The following is a 16,421-nucleotide window of genomic DNA, read 5'->3' as shown; positions in this document are numbered from 1 at the left end:
GAGGTGCGGTAAAACTCAAAAACTTAAGACTTTAAAACTTTAAAACTTCAAACTAAGTCCCAAAGCAGTCTTTCATATTCTATAAGGTTTATCCTTGGATGGCAGTCGGCATCTCAATGGCAAGAGGTGGCGGAGGAGGAGGCAGTCCCAGGAACGGTGGGTCCATTGGGAACAGCAAGTCTGCGTTTGGCGGCGGCAAGGCTTGCATCTCCATGTATTCTGCCGGGTCTGCATCTGAGTCCGATCTCCGGCTGCTTACAGCTGCTCGATTCACAGATATAGCTGCTGAGGTAGACTTAGTTATTATAGTTTTGATAATCACCCAGAAAATAAGGAAACCAAAAATTATTAGGGCAATTATAAAGACGTCCTTTAAGACGGAGCTCAACCACCCCGAGGCACCCCATCCCTTGAATATGTCTCCCAGCCAATCAGATGTTTCCTGTTTTATGTCATGGACCATGTCTTTCATTTTACGTATGGTGATCCTTGCGTCCTCGGCCCTTGATGTCAAATTAAAACAACAGAGCCCCTCAAATTCCTCGCAAGTGTGATGGTGAAGGAGGAGGAGATAATCAATAGCGGCCCGATTTTGTAGGGTTGCGCGCCTCGTCGTCTCCTCGTCTGAAAGGAGGTCCGCTAAGGTCGCTGAAGTAAAATTCGCCTGTTTCACCACCCAGCACTCGAGTGCGCCCAATTCCCCGAGTGCTTTTGCTATTCCGGCCCAAGGGAGCAGGATAGTGGCAGCCATGCTCCTAGAATAGCTCCAATGTGTGATGTTCGAATCGCAATCGGGACCCAGGTCGGCAAAGTCCCTTTTTTGGCGGGCCAATCCAGTAGACTCATTCTTTTTAATCCAATCCACGACCTGATTTTTTGTGGGCGAGAACAGGGACAGACGACCAAAGGTACAGGGCCCTCCGACAAACTGAGGGGGGATGCCAACCCATGCTCGGTCTCCACAAATAAAGAAAATTCCACGGGGTAACTGAAAAGCCGGACCAGAAAGGGAAGTGGGAGAACTAATCAAGATCGTGGCAGCGCACCACTGCTTGGCCATGAATTGTTGTTTATGTTGGCGAAAGACGACAAAGGAGCCATTAGCAGGGTTCAGCTGCCACGGGGGAGAAAACTGAAAACATAAAGAAGCATTGGCGGAGCCGAGCAATTCAAGCTCTTGGGGGTCGGTGCTAAGGGGGGGAAGGCTACCGACTCCAGCTGACCAGGCGCCCCTGGGGTAGTGCCCATAAGTAGGATTACCATGTGGTGGCAAAAGTGGTATGAAGGCTGACCCCAGGGGTTCAGGTAGCTTCTCGGGCAGCAGTGGGATCCCCACAAGGCACGCGGTGAGGGGACTGTCGGCCGAGTTACTGTCGAGGCAGATGTGGTCTTGCCCCATAGACGACGCAAGGATCGACCATACATTGGCCCCAGGCTGGGAGACGACCCATGCAGCACTGGGTGGGGCGATACTTCCAAGAACGATTGCTACGGTCCATATCCAAGTGGCGGGTAAAGGGGTGGTTCTCTTCCTCAGGGTGGAGAGAGCTGTCAAAACAAAACCAAAACCTGATAAAACAATGGTTCTGTCTCCAGAGGTTATTGCAGGTCTAGATCAAGGGAAAAGGGACCGGCTTTCCTTCGCGCGCCGCCAGCTTGCTACTGCCACTTGGGCCGGAGTGCTCGATGTTTTTGAGCAACGTGGAAGGTAGGGCCGCACAAATTTAGATGGAACCCAACCGGAGACCTGAGGGGTGGACACGCAAGCGTATCCCTCCCCCAGGTCACCAGGTCGTACGGCCCTTCCACCTTCCACGTTTCCGGGTCCCTGACCAGTACCGGAGGCTTCTTCTTGAGCTTAAGATCCTCATGGAAACCAAAATGTCTTATGATGGGGGGGTCGAAATTATCAAAGGAACAGTTAAGAAAATTTAAAGTAAAAAGTGCCCGCGCGAGTCTGGACTGTGGGGACTCCACCTTCATCGCTTGGCTTTGGTGGTCTAAGATTTTCTTCAAGCTCTGGTGGGTCCGCTCCACGATCGCTTGGCCAGTGGGGGAGTGGGGGATGCCGGTGGTATGTTCCACACCCCATTGTTGCAGGAACTCCCGGAGCTCCTTGGAGCGGTACGCCGCCCATTATCTGATTTGATTGCCTTGGGGATGCCCAACACCGAAAGCCTGGATGAGATGTTTACGGACATCCGAGGCTTTCTCGCCTGTGTGGGCCGAGGCGTAGACGGCACTGGAAAAGGTGTCGACGGACACATGCACGTATTTTAGACGACCGAATTGCGCGACATGTGTCACGTCGACCTGCCACAGCTCGCAGCTAGATAAGCCGCGAGGGTTGACTCCAGTGGGCAGCGAGGGGAGCTGGTCCCGTTGGCATTGGGGACATGTTGCCACAATCGCCCTGGCTTGCTCGCGAGAGATATTAAACTGACGGACAAGGCCTGGGGCATTCTGGTGATGGAGCTGATGGCTGATTTTAGCCTGGCGGAACACATCTGGGAGCGGCGCCATCTGCACCGGGGCCGCAAGGGCATCAGCCCTGCGGTTACCCTCGGCTATAAAGCCGGGCAGATCTGTGTGGGACCTTACATGCATGACATAGTAAGGTTGCTCTCGGTGGGAGATCAGCTGAACAAGTCTCGAGAGCAACTGAAAAAGGGCCAAATTCCGAACTTCCTGTAGGACTGCGTTCTCTGCTCTTGATGTCACACCTGCCACATAAGCCGAATCGGTAATCAGATTGAACGGGGTCTCTTTAAATCTTTCGAATGCCCTAACGACTGCATCCAACTCAGCAATTTGAGGTGATCCTGCGACCTCTTGAATGTCTGACTCCCACTGCTGGGTTTGAGGGTCCTTCCAAGTCACCACGGACTTGTGGGATCCTCCGGATGCGTCAGTAAAAATGGTTAGGGCTTTAAGGGGGACACGACTTTGGACAGATTTTAATGATAATTTAAACTGGACGCTTTTGTTGAAAATCGGATGGGCCGGACAGCCCACCTCAATGCGCCCTGTGTAACTATCAAGAGCGAACTGAAGGCTCTCATTAGTCCTCAGGAGTTCGTTAAACATCCTAATTTGGAATTTCCCATCTTTAAACTCAATGGGAATGTGAATGCATGCAAAGTCCACACCAGCCAGCTCCCTGATCCGAGATCTCGCTTTCCGGATCAGTTCCGCTATCAGCTCCTGTGGCGTAGTGATTCTTTTGGATCGATGATGGCTGAGGAACACCCACTCTATTATTAAGAGGGGGTCACTCAAGCCGCGATCCTTCCTCCCTTTGCCTCCCGATGGTTTGGGGGCCTCAGGGCGCTTGTCCCACTGGAAGATCATACCATGCAGATGTGGCAGCTTGCCTAAGATAATAAAGCAGAAAGGCAATTCAGGGCGGCAACGGTGGGCTTGCCTGGTGGATAACATTCCCTGAATCTTTTCCAGTGCCTTCTCAGCCTCGGGGGTGAGTATCTTAGGAGAACTAAGCTCCTCTCCCCCTTCCAATAATTTGAAAAGGGGGGCCAGGTCCTCGGTGGTGATCCCCAGCCAAGACCTCACCCAGTTCAAAGATCCACACAGTTGGTGGACATCCGCCAAGGTCTTAATATGACATTTTATAGCCAATTTCTGCGGCACAATGGTCCGCTTATGAATTTCGAGGCCGAGGTACTTCCAAGGCGGCATCCGTTGAATCTTGTCGCCTGGAGTTCGAACCCTGCAGCAATTAACGATCGGTTACACGCCAAGGACGTGGCTCAGGAGGTCGTCATTGGGGGCACAAACCAGCACATCGTCCATATAATGGTAGATATAGACGTTATCAAATTGGTCCCGAACTGGAGACAGCAAGGAAGAGACGTACCACTGGCAGATGGCTGGGCTGTTCTTCATTCCTTGTGGAAGTACTGTCCAGTGGTATCTCTTCCTTGGGGCTTCACGGTTCAAGGTGGGCACCGTGAAGGCAAAGCGCGGGGCATCGTCGGGGTGTAGAGGAATTTGGAAGAAGCAATCTTTTATGTCAATTACAGCCAAATTCCAATTTTGGGGTAGCATCGCGGGGGACGGCATCCCTGGTTGAAGAGATCCCATATCTTCTATAATTTCGTTAATTTTTCTGAGGTCGTGAAGGAGTCTCCACTTGTCTTTATTAGGTTTCTTTATGACAAAAACTGGAGAGTTCCAGCAAGATGTGGACTCCGCAAGGTGACCCTTGCGGAGTTGCTCCTCCACGAGCTCATTGAGCGCCTTTAATTTCTGTTTATTGAGCGGCCACTGCTCCACCCATACTGGTTTATCTGACAGCCAATTCAGTTTTTGGGTGGGGCGCTCTTCAGTGGCCGCTACTGAAAAACCTGGGGAGCCGGAAAGTCAATTTTGGCTCCCCACTGTGCAAGGGTATCTCTTCCCCACAGGGGCTCCGTATAATCTAAAACAAATGGACGCACTTGAGCCAATTGTCCATTCGGCCCCATAATTTGAACGATGCTTTTTGATTGTTTAGCGAATTGGACACCCCCTACGCCGCGCACGTGTCCAGGCGCGCTTTGCAAATCCCATTGTGACGGCCATTCCCGAGTGGGAATGATCGTCACATCTGCTCCAGTATCGAGGAGGCCTCTGACCGTTATTTTCTCCGTCCCAAGTCTCATCGTGCATGACAACCGGGGCTTTGCAGACCCAATTGCCTCTACCCAAGCCGCTGTAGGTGGCTTTGATGTTTTTCCCTGACTCTCTCCCTTTCGGAAGCAGGGGAGCCCCGAGCGTTCCTCTGGGTCATCGGGGTCCCACTCCCCCATCTGGATATAATCTATGAGGTCCACAGGGATTGCTTGGGCTACTATAGTTCCCTCTGGGAGGAACAATGGGGGGTTAACACAATATAGTTCTAAATAGAAATGGTCTCGGTCAGAGGCCGACAGTGCTGGCCAAATATGTATGTCAGGTGGTGTATGTTTTGTGTCCCCAATGACGAGGTACCTGTGGTCCAGACGACTCCAGGTGTCTTCCTCATCATGCGGGGCGGCAGACAGGCAAACAGGGTTCCGATCTCGCAGATGTAGTGCGCGAGTCAGTTTGAGTCTAAAAGGGGAACATAAAGAGGAAGTCGTTAATATAGGTTGATGAGGTCTTTTTATAATAAAAGTCACGTCCGGTACAAGGTCAGAGCCAGTAGCATTAAATAAGGTCTCGGCCTGTGATGGAGGCGACTGGGCTGGCGGCGGCGGGGACCCCCTTACTTTCTCCCCCCTGCTTGATGGTAATTGTCTTTCCCCGCCTAATTTATGTTTTCGCGCAGGGGGGGAACTGTGCTCCCTTCTTAGTTTTTTTGAACAGACTGCCCTCCCCGGGCTTCCCCCAATCTCTTATTCTTTTTAAATTCTTGGAATTCTGCCCTTAAGGGGCAGTCCGGCATCCAATGTCCAGATTTGCCGCACAGGTGACAAGGCGACACTTCACGGCGGCCGAGTCCTGGGGTGGTGGCGGGACACGCGGCAGCATTATAATCTTCTGTTCCCTCCGGGATGGAATCTAGGACAGCGGCTCTCCTCATTGCTGGCTTTCCCGGTCCTACACTGGCAACCAGCAGCGGCGCCTTCTGTTGGCAGGCGTCTAGCATGTCTTGAAGGGTCGGCGGGGGGTGCACCGGAAGGCCCAGCAGGATGGTTTTGCAGATGCTGTTGGCCCTCATCAACACCAGTTCTTTTACGAGAGGCCCCCTCGCCGGCTCTTCCAGCACCTGCTGTTCTACTGCTCTGATGCGTACCCGTTCTACAAATGAAGAAAAGGGTTCAGTCTCGTGTTGGAATATTTCAGTGTAGGATGGGAGGGACACCGCTTGGCGCAAGGCCAAGAACGCCGCTTCGGCGGCTTTAGCTGACTTTCTCAAAATCTCAAAAGGGATCTCGGCGGCTGCAACATGCCCATCCGACCACCTCCCCCTCCCCAGCATGTGGTCTTTGGAGATCGTTTCCCCTTCACTGTCTGTCGCTGTCATCGGGTCACCCCAGATGGCTGGCAGCATTTCCACTACTCTCTTCTCCCACCCTCTTTCCCATACAGACAGGTCTGTGGGATTCATCAGGCAGGCGAAGAGAGAGCGGAGATCCGCCGGGGTGACGACTGTCTCAATGATGGTGGCCTTTAGGAGCCCCCTAAAATATTCATTCTCTCTACCAAATTCTTTTTGAGCTTTACATATCTCACGCAAGGTGTTATGTGGAATGGGACTCCATTGCGTGGTTACTTGGCCATCCAAGCTGGGGAAATAGGACACAGGGGCTGCAGTGATGTCTTTTGCAGCTTTCAGCTTCTGCTTCCCTCCACCCCCTTCTGCTCCCTCTGGGCCTGCCAATGGAATGGGCTTTCCCACGGTTCCCGATTGGGGACCGTGGGAAAAAATGGCCGACCCGTGGGAACCGGAATCGGGACCGTGGGAAACAGGAAGCTGGGGGGCGTGACTGATAGTGACGTCACTGTTTGAGGTGGGGCTACAGGGAGGACAAGGTTCCGCCTCTTTAATGGCGTCATGGGGCGGTGCCGGAGGAGGAGCGAGGTCTGGGGGAGGAGCCGGACTTGAGGGAGGGTCCGGACACCACGTGGGAGGAGCAGTGGGAGGGGCGACAGTGACTGGGGTGGAGTCAAGGGGCCGGAAGGGGTTGGGGTTGGGGGAAAAGGGATTTTGGGAAGAAGGTAAGGTTTGGCGCCATGCTGCCATGTGCTCCCCACCATCTTGTGAGGTGGACCGGGCGCCATTTTGTGCGGTGGGGAGCTGATACTGAGGGGCAAAGGGATTAGTGGGATTTGAAACTGGGAATGAAGGGGTTTGGAAAGAGGGGTTCGGGAGAGAGCCTGCAGCGATCCGGGCCCTTGGATCACTGCAGGGAAGGGGTCCCATTCCCTGAGAGGGGCCAGGGGAAGGGTGGACTCCCTGCCCGGTGCTGACGGGGGCTGTCCCCCTCAGGGTCTGGGATGGTTTAGGAACAGGGAGGGAGGGATAAAATCGAGGGTCAGGGGGAGCAGGAAAACTGGGGTTAACAACTTTGCTTGTTGGATGTTCTCTCCTCTCTTTCTCTTTCTTTTTCTCTAAGATTGTTTTAATTTGGGTGGCCCAATATAGAAGGGTTACGCTGGAAGCCTCCCCCTCTTTTACTGACTGGTCCAATTTTTGCAGAACTTCTCGCCAAAATCTCAGGCTTTGGAAGCTTTCGGGGGAGGCATTTGGGAGGTGAGAGAAGATCCATTTTACTAAAGCTTTTATGTCTTTCTTACTAAACAACAACTCACTATTAACTAACAAACTGCGAACTTTAAGAACAGCCCCTCTCTGGGAGTGGAAAGATGTGCACCCATCTTTTCAGATTTTAACAAACCACCTCGAAACCAACCAGCAGCACGACAAAACACGAAAAGCAAAAAACACAAAACCGACAGCTTCGAAACCACCCACCAAGGGCACTGCAGTTGCCCAGAACCAGCTCATACACTAACAAGTGTGAGCTGTAGAAAATTCCCCTCCAGAAGGGGATAAAAAGCGGCGGGGGGGTAAAGGGGGGAACAGCTCATTCACAACAGTGTGAGCTGCGAAAGGGAAGGCACGAGGGGGATAAAGGGAGAGAGCCCACGACACCACCACCACCTGAGGGTTCAGAGAGGGGGGGGGAGCGCGGGGGAGGGAGGAGGACCACTTTACCACTCCGGCTTCGGGAACTGAAATCTGCTGCCGGTGGAGCCTGCCGTCTGGATCTGCTCCGCGGTGCAGGGGCTTGATCCAATCTCCCGGAGCGCAGTCTCTGGCACAGAGACCTGCTTCAACGGGAGCGGGCGGGAGACCAGTGGACTCCTCGAAGTCCGTCCGGGGTCCAGTAGTCCAAGAAAAGGGATTCTTGAGCTCTTCAGGCCCCACGTTGGGCGCCACGCCCTGCTGGTGTTCGTCCCCGAATTCCCGGCTAGCAAGGGGGACAGCACACAGCCAGCAGTCCTCGGGGGCAGCGGTCAGCGGCGGTGGGCAGTAGCTCAGGGCGAGAGACGAGCCCAGCTGGACCGCAGCCTAAGGTAGCGACCTCCCACGGCAGAGGTGGGAGGCTTCGCACCTTCACCCTCGGAGGGAGGGAAATAAGGCCACCAGCCACGACGACAGACGAATGAGAGAGAGGCAGCAGGCACCCTCTGCAGGAACAGGTTGGGTTTATTTAGGAAGGTAACAGGAAGCAACCGTCAGGGAGGGATACAGAGGATGTCTGCCAAAGAGAGCAGGGCGCAGCCTGCTTAAGTACCCAAGGGGTGGTACTGAAGGGTACAGCGTTGATTGGATAATCATATAGATGGGCAGAGCATGACACCACTGGATTCTCTCTGAAGGAGGGACCTGGGTGGGGCTAGGTCCAGGGAGCCAGTCACGGCCCTGCCAGAGAAGAACCCTCTGGAAACAGGGCCGGACTAAAGGGAAGACAGACAGGGTGGAAGGGGACGGCTAACAAGGTAAAGGGTACAACGATTGGCTTTAACAGAGGGAGAGAGGGAGACTGGCAGCCGGGGCTTGATTGCCCAGGGGAGGAACCAACTAGGGACAGAACCATCAAAAATAACTGAGAGGGGGGGGTAGAACATACCAAATAGGGTACAAAAAACTGAACCCGTACAATATAACTTAATATAAAAATGTGCGCACCGCAACAATCATAAGTTCCCACTTACTGAAAATGCACTTGGTGCATTTGCTGAAGACAAAGCAGAAAATCATGTCTTCCAAAATACTACCTAGAGGGCTCATCTGGTAGCAACATATTGTTTGTCTGAGTGAGGACAACAAGAGCTCTGCCATCACAAAAGTTAGTGTCTTCTTCTTATTCTTATTTGTTAAAGAAACTTCCCAGTCTGGCCATTCATGAGGCTCTGGCAGTGACAGTTCCCAACGTCAGAGACTTTCACTGTTGGGAGTGAAGCCCCTTCACAGTGGGTGGCTCCAGTGAGCTGATGGGTGCCCTGCTTGACTCCTCACACAGCCCACCCTCACATGCGCTCAGAACAGTTTCCTCACAGGTCCCAGGTGCCCCATAGCAGTGTCTCAGATGTCTCAGTCCATAAAGCCATTTATTCACAGTGCAGTAACACAGAAACAGCTTGAGCTGGTCCCTCTGGAGCAGGACCCCCAGCAAAGGAACCCCAGATCTTTTACATCCTCAGTCTCCCCACAGGCAAATCTTGCTCTTCCTCCTGAGTTTTTAGCTTCTGTCCCCACTCTCTGTTTCCATCCACCTAGATGGTGTCACCAATCTTCATCTCCTTTGTTATCCCAAAGATAGGCAATTGCCAGCTCCTGATATGTCTGTCAGTGTCCATTCACCTGGCTGCTGTCATCCATATTCAGACTCCTTGTTATCCTGAAATTTGGCAGTTCACAGGCTCCCACCCAGAGCTCAGATTACATCTCAATCTGTAGCTTGCCTGTCCAGCTACCTGGACCAGATGTATCAGCCAGCTCTTTAAACCAAAGTTGTTGTTGTTCCAAGTGAAAAACATTCATACTTAGCTTCTTGACCTCAAAGACCAGACTTCAGTATAGTGGAGTCTCATTCATCCACCAATTTTAGTGTGTGTTGGTTGGGATATATACCTTTCTGAGCTGAGCTAATCTCTCATATGACAAATGCCAAAAAGACAGACAAACACAATCACTTTTTCCCAACAAGAGTTTTCTTCACAACCCATTGTTGTAGAACTAAATACTCAGAGATGATAGGGATAATTTTATTTGATCTTCCTCAGATTATGGTGGTTAAAAGCAAACTTTGTGAAAAAATATTTTATGTATATAATACTAACCTTTAAGGATAGCAAATTTTCAAGCTCAGTGATGATGCCACTTCTGTCAGACATTTACTTTGGAAAGAGGGTTGCTAATGTTTGTGCTCATCGTGAGGTTTGGTATATTAGGTGTACTGTGTTCTTTAGATTTCCTCCTCATGTTTTGGAACAAAAGCTGTTGTCACTGAAATTTCTAATAAAACATTTTCATAGCATAAATTAAGTCTCAAAAGCAAGTGGACTACTGCTTTTTCCTGTACTGCCATCATGAATTTGTGTAATTAATTGGAAGCCAAAATGAAAAAGTTAATTTGCAATCCAACCAAACAGGTATACTTCAGAATTTCCTTGCAAAACTACAAAATATTGCTTTATGTAGGATTAAATACTTATGTTGAATTAAAATGCAGTGCTACCATGAGCATTCTTAAGAAAAACAGAAGAAATTAAGCAAGTGTTTCACATAACTTCACACAGTTTTCTAGCCCCTAGGCTCTTTAGACTTGGGCATTCACCTAAAATCTGGTACAAGGATTTGGACTCAGTAGTGAGTATTAATGTGTGAGTCATACAATCACAGTTGTCATATTGACTAAACCTTGATCTCTCCTAGTAAATGGCAACTAGATCATATACTATGCTCCGCTTTTTGTGTGGAAAATAAAAAGTGGATTCATTTCCCCCTTCTATCCATATGTAAAATATTTAATTCACTTTGAAAATGTTTTAATATACAATTTTAAAGCTGCTTCTTGTGGCCAGAAGGGAATAATCTATACTACTTCATAGCTCTAGCCAAAATATTTAAGGAAATGTCTATATGAGCTCAAATTTTTTTCTCTTGGAGTCAGCGACAGGCTTTTTCTACAGCAGTTAAAACTAAGTCAGTATTTTTTTTCACAAGCATATTTCTTTTCTAAAAGTAATTGAAATTGGTCTTAGTTAAGAGAGCACTGTTTAAAACCAATGAAAAATAATATTCTAATTTTCAGTAAACTACTATGTTAGCAAATAGTTGAATTAGTTACTTATGATGGACAGTTTGTGGACAGCATTTCAAAGAGCAGAAGAGTTTTTCAGATCTCACGTTTACCTCACATTTACATTCCATGTGAAGTTGTTTTAGATTTTTCTACTTCGCAATCTGATAGCTTAACATCTGCTTTTGTCCCCTTCTTGAAATGCTCTCCTACACATTTACCTATAGTAAATCAATAGATTTTAGGCACTTAAGGCTTAGTGTTTAGGTAACATTTATTTATAAAAATGGTTTTGTTTATATTATATATCCATATGTAAGATATGAGGAATAATATGTCATTTTAAGGAATGAGAAAATGAGACTATGCTTTTTAAAATTTAATTTAGTAACTTATATTCGGTTATGGGAAACAGAATTCTATACTTTAACATTTGTATGTTTTTTTCTGGTTCCAAGATATCATTTCAATAGGCCAAAAGCAATACCATCAAGATTCAGACAACTTGTATTTCACTTGACATTTCACCTGAATTTTGATGGGAAGTTTTGCTCTCTTCTTTCTCCTCAACACTGAATGTGTGATGGGATACCATTATGTTTTGTAGTAAGACTGCATCTGGACTTTTCTGTAGTGACTGTTGCTGTTTGGCTCTTCTCATCAGTGATAATGCATTATGCTCGCATTAGGTAGATTTTCATGCTCACTTAAATGAAGGCTTTATAGTTGCGTCAGTGACTACCCTTCTCTCTCTCTCTTTCATCCCTGTCTAGAATATACACTGCAAAAGAAGCTGATATACACTGAGAAGAAGACAGGATACCAGCCTGAAACTTCTTTCAGTTTCCATTTCTTTCTCACTAAAACCACTTCCTTGAAAAATTCTAACCTTTCCTCATAAACTTAAATATTCATTTTGAATCAAGACTCTAAGAGGATGGGAAGAGTGGTAGCATTTTCCCCATTTGTAGCTTAAACTACAAATTCTTTGGGGCCAAAATTGTTTCTCCTTTACATTTTGCATGCAACTGTGCTTGACTTTGTGCAATAGACAGTGAGAATGGTCTTTGCATATAAACATTATTGGCCTATAAAAACTGGTATTTCCTTAATTTTGTTAAGTGACAATTTTCTTGCATATTCCAGAGTTATTTCTAAATAGTCAAGGCTGCAGGTAACTAGCTCCTTTGCTATAAAATTCTCAGGATGCTTTCTGCCTGGTCATACCAACTAAACACATTTGTCATAATTTATCAGTTTCTAAAAGATCAAGGTAATTTCTGAAAGTCTTACACTTTGGAATAATTTTCATGGCAATTGTTGTTATGCCCATCCACTGTGGTTTCCAGTAGAAGCACTTTCTCTTCCGTCGCTGTCAATTTCAATGCTCCCTTTTCAATTTCTTGTAGGAAGTCATGTCATTACCTCTTGCAGAGAATCTAGCCTTTTATTTAGAGCTTCATTCCCTTGGGCTATCTGCTGAGACCTACAGGGTAAAGTAATTGTTATTGAAGCAAAGGGGATAGAGTTAGGCCCCGTGTGTGGCACTGAGTCAGCTTTTGTTGGGGGAAAAAAAAAGTTGTAACAAAACTGACCTGCTTTTTGGCACATTTAAATTGTGCATGCCACGCTTGAATGGAACTGAACAAAAAGTTTAGTGTTGAAATGAGATACAAGGAGAATAGATCATTAAAGAAGTGCCAAACAGCTGCAAAAGTGCAATTTTGCTGAATGCAGTTTCCCTTGAGGTTTTTCCCCCCATTCCAGAGAAGCTGCTGTATTTATATCCTTCACTGATGCCACTAGATGTTTTGGACTATGGGTCAAGGCATCCACGATGGGTTTTCAAATGCTCAAATGTATGGGGAAAATTTATTGCAATAATTTCTTCTCAAAATATACCTCTTTTAAAGATACAATAATTATCCTGAAATCTTGTTTCTCAAAACAAAAACTTATTGATGTATGTTTTGTTTTCTGGACTCATTTTAATGAATCTTATTTATGTTAGTTCAAAGCATGGCAGTAATGACACACATACAGAACCCCATTCCACGGAGTTTTGCTTTCTACCAGTTGTTTTTGCCCGAATTCCACTTCCAATTCCAGTTCCACTTCCACTCTGTACCAGGAATGAAATTCTCAGTCTTTTCAAATTCTTGTGTGAGAAGTTTGTTAATTTAGTTAAGCAGTGTTAATCTTTCATTCTTCTGAAGTTCATTCATTATTCCTTCTCTTGTTCTTTTTTATCTTTTTGTATACATAGTCCTGTGGTAATTTGTCATGTGCTTACACTGTGTTTAGTTGAATAATTCCTGAAAGAAGGGCCAAGCAATCAAACATGAATTACAACTTTTCTGTACATCTCTGATTTTTAAAGTATGTTATATAAAGTAGATGGTCTTGTTATTCTGACTGCTCCATCTGATGTTACAAAGTCAATGCTTATATTGTCAGGCTGTTAGTCTTTTTGACACCTTTTAATAAGAATCAATTCAGCACAGTAAACCTTCCTTTAGGTTTATTTCTTTTGAACATGAGATGCAGTTCTAGGATAAGAGCATGCCAAATAAGTCCTGAAATAATGTAATAGCACTGATATGAAAATAAACTGATTTTTAATAATTTAGTATTTTATTTGTAACTTTAGAATAGTGGAAAACTTTATATGGAAATTTTCATTCACTACAATTTGTAACTCATAATCCAAATAATTTTTTAAACTCTGTTCTCAATATCCAAACACTAGGAAAGAGATTGCTGTAAAAAAACATTCAGCATCTGATTATTTATTCTTTTTGTTTTTGATTATTGTGAAGCAATTATGTACAATTTTTGCTCTTAAAATTGACAATTCTAGGTAAATTTCAGTCACTGGATTTGTGTTCAATCTCTAGGATGACTTTGTACTAACCACTGAATTTGCTTGAGGTTGGAAAGGACCTCTGATGGTCCTTTGGTCCAAGCCCCTTGCACAAGCAGGGAGGAACATCTAGAGCCTGTAATGTTTAAAATCAGTATTCTTCAACTCCTGGTTGAACCAAACACAAATCCAAAAACAATTGTTTCTGTGACCTCCTCAATTAAGTCTTGCCCCCACTAACTTTCCTACAATACTCATCTAAAAATGATTTAAATTTTCAGAATGGGTTGCAGTAATATTGGTTCCTGTATGTCTGGGGATTACTTGTGTCTTGCCTTTCTGAACAGAAATAATTTTCTGGTGTGTGTTCTTGAAACGTTTTGTGTGTAACTGAAGACAAATTTTTGTTGTTTTATGGTCTGTTCTCAGTTTTAATGTCACACTATTACCAGCACATTCAAAACGAGAAGTGCTTGCAGACCATGCAAATGTGTATAAATGCCAAATTTTATGTTTTCAAAATTAATCAGGAGTGTTGCTGAAACATCTTATTGTTATGTATACTTAAAAACTATATATACATCTTACTGCTATGTGTACTTAAAAACAAAAGAAAGCACTTGTTAGCAGGAGCGGAAGAAATTTCTGCAGAGCCAGATTTGCATTCTGGAAGATTTTGTCATCTGACTTTCTTGATCACAGAACAGTTTCCAGAGCTGCAGATATATTTGTATCTGTAAAGTTCAAATAGGGATCTTATTTGAAGTTCTGAACTCCTATACAGATACCTTTAAGGTGTAGGCGACCGATATTATAACTTGCATGTGCCCAGGTTCTGTACCTATTCCTTGTGTATCAGGCTTTCCAGTAAGGGTAACTTTTGTATTGTTGAAGACAGATCTCTCAGTCTATGACTGACATAAGTTTCTTAAAATCATTTGTGCCTTCCAGGGGCACATCTGAAAACCCAATATACTTGCCCTTCCCCAGATGGCATTTAGAATAAGTATTCTTCATGCTCATGCCGCCCCTGGAAGTCCCAAAAATAATTTAGGCAAGAAAGGCCTAAACTAACTCAAACTCTTTGCTAGGTAGTTGGGATATACTGGAGGGGATGTGTACATACAGGTGCATAAATGCCATCTTCCGCATTTGTAAGGACCCATTAGTAACTGCAAAACTACTTTCTTCTGGGCTAAAAAGAAATCTAAGCTATTTTAAAAAATTGCTACGTGTGAAAATAGAAGTTTGTGAATACATTTTTTCCTAGACTTAAAATTTTCAAATTTATTAAATGAGAGAACAAATTAAATATCTGTGTAGGTCAGCAAGGAATTAAAAATGCTGTTTCAGATAACTGCATGGTCTTAGAGTACCTGTAGAAATGTAGGATGAAGCTGTATAACTTAGTGGCTTCACTAGCTTTGTAGTAGCAGAGGTAAAAGGACGAAGTTAAGGAAATGTCTCTACATTCTAGTTCAGTGAAACCTTTAAATATCACGTGTGAAAGGAACACATGAGATTCTTTCTATGAGATTTAAAACACAGCTTGTTAAGTAATGGGTCACAGGCCCAAGTAATTGTCCTATTTTAACACGTCTGATTTTTAGTATGTGGGCTGTTGCCATTTGAAGACTCTCAGGCAGTATGATGTGGAGTGAGATATATCCCCACTCCTTCTTGGTATTGTTTCTGAATAGATGCAGCATTTTAGTTGTGTTAAATGTGAAATTAAGAAATTTAAAAGCAGGACTAGAGCTGACAGTGGCAGGCTTACAGAGCTATGTGATTACACTACCGGGGTTAGAACCATAGCATTTAAAACATATTGGATATTTTTTTTCTGATAAGAAAAGATATGGTGGTTGACTTGCCGTGGCAATTTTCTACACTTCACAATAAAATAGCTTGATAGATTTCAGTGGTTACCTTTATTTTGAAAAGCAGCAGTGTGTTTGAGAACAAGGAAAGGAAAACAGTTAAAACTTTAGTGAATGTCTGGTTGTGGTACAATAGTTTGTAAGTCTGTACTACAGACATATTCAGAAGGCCAATTTCATTTTATCTGTTATATGTTCTTACAGTTGCAGCTTGCTATGGCTCATTTCAAAGGGGAAAACTGTAACTTACAAAATGTGATTAACCAGTTGTAAAGACCAATAATCTCAAAAATGTTAGACTATTTAGAATATATAAAGTTACCACTATTGTCAAATCATTTGTTCTCTCTTGTGCTGATAACTTTATTATCAGTCTGATCAGTATTACACGATTGGGACATTCTTACGCTATATACATGAAAACAATTATATTTTCCTAGCTATACTGTAATTAGATTATTTGCTTCCAGAGATCTGTAGTTTTACCCTATTTCATTTGTTTCTGACAAATTAATTTTCTTAACATTAAGTGGGAGGACTCATTTTGAAAGTATAAAAAATCACCTAAAATTGTGTAGTGATTCTTTATAAACAAATTGAATGTTCACTGAGTTTTGTAGTTAAATAAAATAAAAAATAGTATCAACTGTTCAATGCAGTACTGCATGTTTGAAAATAGCTCACTTTGTAATTGGGCTGCACAGTCATTTGCTTTTCCTCAAAGCTATCAATATTTCAGATTTTTGAAGAAGTACAAAATCTCATGTTAGACCGTTGGCTAAGTCCTTACTTACAACCTAAGTGCCTGGTTTACAACTTTTGTTCAGTTTTTCCAATTAATAAAAATTAGATCTTCTGTAATGATGCATGCTACTTGGCATT

General features: G+C 45.0%; 1 protein-coding gene across 1 annotated transcript in view; it reads left to right on the top strand.

The window, feature by feature from the left end:
* Positions 1-16,421, top strand: part of CCDC171 (coiled-coil domain containing 171) — a 182,778-nt gene that overhangs the window by 133,995 nt on the left and 32,362 nt on the right. The gene's annotated exons all lie outside the window — the stretch shown is intronic.

Source organism: Camarhynchus parvulus, chromosome Z (genome assembly GCF_901933205.1).
Source record: "Camarhynchus parvulus chromosome Z, STF_HiC, whole genome shotgun sequence".
NCBI classification, from domain to species: Eukaryota; Metazoa; Chordata; class Aves; order Passeriformes; family Thraupidae; genus Camarhynchus; species Camarhynchus parvulus.
Note: the sequence above shows the minus strand (reverse complement) of the source record. Positions and strands in the feature narration are given on the sequence as shown.